This window comes from Cygnus atratus, chromosome 13 (assembly GCF_013377495.2).
Source record: "Cygnus atratus isolate AKBS03 ecotype Queensland, Australia chromosome 13, CAtr_DNAZoo_HiC_assembly, whole genome shotgun sequence".
NCBI classification, from domain to species: Eukaryota; Metazoa; Chordata; class Aves; order Anseriformes; family Anatidae; genus Cygnus; species Cygnus atratus.
This window is the reverse complement of record NC_066374.1, coordinates 3,488,825-3,494,824: the sequence shown is the minus strand read 5'-3', so window position 1 is coordinate 3,494,824 and position 6,000 is coordinate 3,488,825.

Sequence of the window (6,000 nt, the reverse complement as noted above, 5' to 3'; positions counted from 1 at the left end):
GGGTAGAGTATTGGGAGTGCTAGCTGCAAAACAGTTAAACCCTTCTCTGAAGTCTTGGATGTCACATTATTTGCATGATTCACAGTTAACAGATGGGCTTATGCCTGTATTCAGGGGGACCATTCTTCAATTGCAATCATTAAATAATAATTATGACAGTTTATACTGAAAGGAAAACAATTTTGTGATGACCCCATTACATCATTTTTTATTTCTTTCGTTTGTTTGTTTTAGTTCCAGTCTTAAAGAAGAAAATCCCTTTTCTCAGTTCTCATTTGCAAAATATGCAACTAAGAGGACTTTGCCCACCCACACGCTTCAACATTTCAGATATCAGTATTTCCATCCAGGGCTGGATGAACTCTTTCTAAACCCATCTGGAGGAAACATGGTTGAAATCTTTGCAGCAAGAGAGTGAAAAGCAGTAATAGATGCAAACACTGCCATCTCTGCTCTGCCACCATTTTTCACTGCAGTTTTGAATAAACTGTTCAAATAATCTGTTCTATACAGGAAAGCACAGCACAGAAATCCTCACCCACTGCCAAGAGTTAGCAGAGTTATCAAGCTAAAAAAAATCTTCAAATGATAGAAAAGTCCTTGCTGCATGGCATTGGATTAAAAGGCATTGGATTAAATCTTCCAAGAGTTCAGATTATCTCACATACATCTGCTTCAGAGCTTCTGACACCTTCATCTGGAGACACTCAATCTGGCCTTGCTCAAGCACGGTACTTGATGAACTGTACCATGGGTCTGAAAAAGTGTGTGGTATCTGTGCTGCTCCTCCCCATTGTCTCTGCATGCCTGCCTGTGGCTACTCGTACAACACAGGAAAATTCATCTTACAACTAAGATGTTCCTGATGGCCTCTGTCTGCCTGAGGATTCTGCTGCAGAGGGATATGATGTGTATCCTGGGACAAATTTCAACATCGCAGATCTGTCTGGGAATAAGGCCTCAACTACGTGCAGATTTAACCTGCAGGTGGGCATGGGAGCCCCTTGGTGCTTATCATGGAAAACAGTCAAGGTCATCAGAGTGGGAACTTTACTCCTTTACTGTATTTTACTCCTTTGTTTCATAAAACAGCCATTCAGGTATTTCTTTTTAATCCACTTCCCAGGAGTGACCCTTCCCAATAGCAGAATCCCTTCTCTTGCCTCAAGTCCCTAAGTCGTGCTCCTGCTTCTGCCTCAAAGCACCTGTACCCTAACATCTGCTGTTTATGGCCAAAGAGCCTCAGAGCTCTGTGCTGTGGCATAGTCCCCATGCATTGCTCTGCCCCTGTGCAACCATATCCCAATTTATGCTACTACACTGACGGAGCAGGAAAAGAGTTATGTCACAAACAATTTTGAAATCTGTGATTCACTGGATGAAAAGACAATACACTATTGTTTGTCAGCTTAGGTACAACAGTAGAAACCTAACATTACCAGTGAATTCAGCTTAGAGATGGATCTCGAGCCTTAGTTCCAAAGTTAAAACTCTTAGAGTACTGAAGAGGAGCAGAGAAGGCAGCAAGAAGACAAACGAAGAACAACTGCACAGTGTGACTGTGTATGTTCCCACTGTTTCACTGGAGGCCTCTTCATACGGCAGCTCTTAGCATGTACTCCTTTCCAACAACACTGGAGACAGGATGTCAGCTGAGACAGACTCTCAGTCTGAGCTGTGACGGCTGTTGCTATATATTTATGGTACAGCCAGGGGTGTTTCCATTTAATGCCTGTCTGATAGCAGTCACAAGTTCCCTCTTCCCCAGCCTCTGGGTCAGTAACAGAAGAAGCTCACCGGCCAGTTCCACTTAATTACTGTTCATTTTTGGTGAAACAAAGAATAAATGTTGCTGTGTGACTGTGTGCTTAACTAATGTGCCTGATTATTAATAGCCAGTTTTGGTTCCCCTCCCAGCCTGTGTGCCACAAAATACATTTCCCTTCTGTCTCCAGGATCAAGCTGTCTGGGAAGTCACTGTTCTGTGAGGAGGCTGGACAAAGACCTTATTGAACTTCCCTTCCATTTTAACAGAAGACTGATCTCCCTCTTTATTTTTAGCATGTTATCAACAAAAGTTGCTTTATTGCTTCACTGTTCATAGATGAGGACATCGTTTTGATACAGACAAACAGCTCTACCCAGAAAAATTCACTACATTGTTCTTCTGCATGGCACACATGAAGTGCACTGCTTGTACCCAGAAAAATTCACCACATTGTTCTCCCGCATGGCACACATGAAGTGCACTGCTTGGTTGTCTGGTTCTTCTCCTCTCAGGCCTCAAATGCCCACCACTCCACACAACCTCTCAGTTCCTGCTGAAAGCAGGAGGTATTATCCATGCCCCAAATCCACATTCTCAGCCTCTCCCAGCTTCTTAAAACCCAGGCTTCTCTAGTGCCCAGGCATCAATTCCAAACACTGACCATTTGCAGATCTTGTACTGCACTCAGGTGATGCTCTTGAAGAGGCTTCTTGTCCTGGGCAGCTGTAGGAAGCCTCCTTGCTGGGCATCAGTGGCTGAAGAAGATGTGCATTGCACAGGGGAGAAGACTGAAAAGAGAGACCTTATGGATGCCATGTTACTGCTGAAAACTAGCCTTTTCTCTGGCGGGTCCCTCTTATTATTTCAATAGCTATTCCATGTATTTACTTTAAAGGACTTGAAAATTCATACATCCATTCTCCATACATCCGCGTGACTGCCACTGAAGACACAAAGGCATTAAACCCTTTCCCTGACAGCAGCTGTAGGAAATACTAAGTTGTGTCAATGCTTCATTTCTCCTTCTTGAAGAGAGAGCCTTTTGCTACCTTACCCGCTAATGCCAACAGAATCCTTGTTTCCACTTCCTAGGATTTGAGGCTTGTGCAATAGGTAGAAGGCACAATATCTGCTTCTCCATACAATTTATTATTAATATTTCTTCCTGCTTCAACTCTTCTAATGACTAGTTCAAAACAATTAAGGAAAAGAGTAAATGTAGGAATAATTCAACAAGCTGCTGGTCTCAGGCTGTAACAGGAGCATGTACAGTGTGTATGATGTGCTGGGACTCTAGCAGGGGTCAGTCCTGCAAAGATTATCCTGGGAATAAATGTGTGCACTTAAATGAAATTACAGTGTAAGAGATTAGACCTCTGAGGTCCACTGCTTTAAAATGAGGAAATCTCAACTTCCATGATCTTGGAGCAGACCCAAAATCAACAGCTATAAGATTTTTTTACGCCACTCTGTAGACAGCTGTTTATGTGGACCCCACCAGACTGCAGTGAGTGCTTTGCCTAGCCTAGGGCAAACGACTGAGTTAATCAGCTGGGTAACTGAAGAGGTCATTCACATATTGGTCAGATTCAAAGCCTCTGTATTGATGACCAAAGCTTGTGATAGCAATGCTTTGCTGGGCTGCACCACAGTCACTCCTTGGTGGAGCCTTGGTTTCCTCAGCTGGGCACTTTTCCACCATCTCTGTGCTCGGTTCCCAGAACTGGGCTTCTTGAAGGAGCTGTTTGTGAATGTGATGCTGCTGACTTCATCACTGACACTGCAGCTAGCTCCATACCTGGCCTGTGCACTGAGAGTGCAGTCCTGAGTACCAAAGGGAACTTTGCTGCACTTTAACATCACCACCAGGGGCTGTAGCTACCCTTCTTCAGCATCTCCTGCACAGCTAGGCTGACGTTAGTATAGGGACTGGTTCTTTGACCATGAGCCTAGCCACCAATGCTTGATGTACTCCTGGTTCCATGACTGTTTGCAAAAGCTGAGTTGCAGAGTTCTGGACGCTAAAAGACAGCTTGCAGCACCCAAAGGTGCTGTTTCCTTGGGGTTGCATTAGCCTGCCAAACATCATTAGGTGGCAGACCTGCAGGAATTCACCATATCAATGCTGGATGTTAGCACTGCCAAAGCACTGAGCCTGCAGCCAGGTGTGGGCTGGTGTAGCCCACTGGCAAGTTCTTGTCACTCAGCACCGAGCAGAGTTTGGCCTGTTAGCCATGCCTCACAGGCTTTGTAGCTTACAATATAGCAGCTCGTGCTTGTGACACTGGAGAAGCCTTGTTCAAAACCTGCTGGCAGTCAAGATAAACGCTTTTACAAGGATGGAAGGGGGCTGGTCTACAGTTTGGTTAGTTCCTCAAGTCTGAACTACCCCTTCTTATTTTAGCACCATTTGTGTCTGCAATCCGCAGCCCCCACTCCTGCCCCGCTTATATTTCTTTCTTTTTCCTTATATCACTGTACAGAAAGCTGTGCATTGTCCATCCTTCTTCTTTCCAAACCATCATTCCCCACTCCCAGCCCACCTCAGGCTCACACAAAGTTCACAGGAGCAGAGCCAATTCACCGCAATATTCATATTTCAGCGAGTGGGTCATATTGGACAGCGCTGCAGTGGAAATGCAGCAGTGGGCAGCTGTTTCCCATTTATTCACATGTAACCTTCACAGCACTGTCAGCAGAATATTAAACAAGGTTTTAGCATCTGCTTTTTTGGTTGGTTGGGTATCAGCCAACTGCTCCTGAATTCCAAGATTGACTAAGTGTCTGCATATCTCATTAGCAGGGTTAGCAAATGTTTATCACTCAGTGCCGCAGCAAAACCTCAGCCACCCTTAGCTCCTCTGCAGAACATTATTGTCGGTTGCAAGTATCTGATTCTTGTGGCTTCTTTTACCGAGGCCCAGCATGAGCTCTCCTCTGTTTCCTAGGGACTGTAGGAAAGCTCCAGGCCATACCAGAGTGAAAAGAGATGGCCACTCTTACCAAAATGAATGTACCTTTTCTTGGTCAAAAAAACAAACCAACCAACCAAACAAGAAGCTTTAGCCTGCCCCTCAGCTGTTTTAAATCACAGTACAGAATTAACTGGGGACAGTGCAGAAAATTACTGTCTGATTCACTCTTGCTGGCCCCAAGTGACATCCAGGAATTCATATCTGTGTTCCAGGTATAACCCCAAGGACATTCTGGAAAGTCACCATCTGTGGTGGTGGGCTGCAGCTCCCTGAAGCTTCCTTGCACCAGTCAATTCACACCCAGCTTTCTCACCCACTCTATGTTCAGGTAAGCAGTGGATATTCCAAGCATTCAACTGTCATTAAGGAAAAGCAGGTGGAAAAAAACATGCCAGAAGGGACAGATGCAATCCTACAAGTCCCCAAATTAGATTTACACCTACTCTCTGCACCTGGTTGTGTGTCCACCCAGCACTGAGTTGGGTGAACATATTCCCATCTTTCTTTACTGCTCTTTGTCACAGAAAAGCAGAGTCTCAGACCTAATTGTAAGGTCCACAAGTGAATTACTCCTGTCAAAGGAAACCTGTGTTAATAAAACTTGGCACATCTGGCTCTACATTCACACATTCCAGTATGCAGCAGTCAGGACTGCCACTTTTGGAGACGCATCCTATTTTTTCTGGTAGTGGGACACTGAGGTCTTTCTCAACTCTACTGACATTTAATGATTCTCTTTGTTGCCCTGCTTGTTACTGTCAGGGCACATCGGATTCACTGCCATCTGAGGTAAGACTTGTTTTATGAGTCTGACAAGAAATGTTGAAGTGTCTGAGGTACTTTGGATAATTCATCTGAGAAAGAGAGTGAGCTCCTTGCACAGGAAACATGCTAACCTGTCTGAAAGAACTACAGAGAAGCAACTGAAGAGAGTGTACATGAACAGAAAAATTCCAGTGCCATTCATTCAAGCAGCAACAGCAGCATTTCACTTACCCCAGCCTGATATTTCTCAGGTCTCCATGCACTGAAATACCTCCCAACATTCCTGATGACTTGAGCACCATTTTTATTTTCCCATGTTGAAGCTTCTTTGCCTCCTGCTGCAGTCTTCAACTCACTGGGGTAAAATGGGGATAAACTGGGGTTATATTTAAGTAGTATGCCAATTATTGCTAACTTAAAGCTAATGATGGGAGAGGTGGTTTGCCTTGTTTGAATGGTATGTGAATTTGAACTGAGCTGGGTTCCTGATTA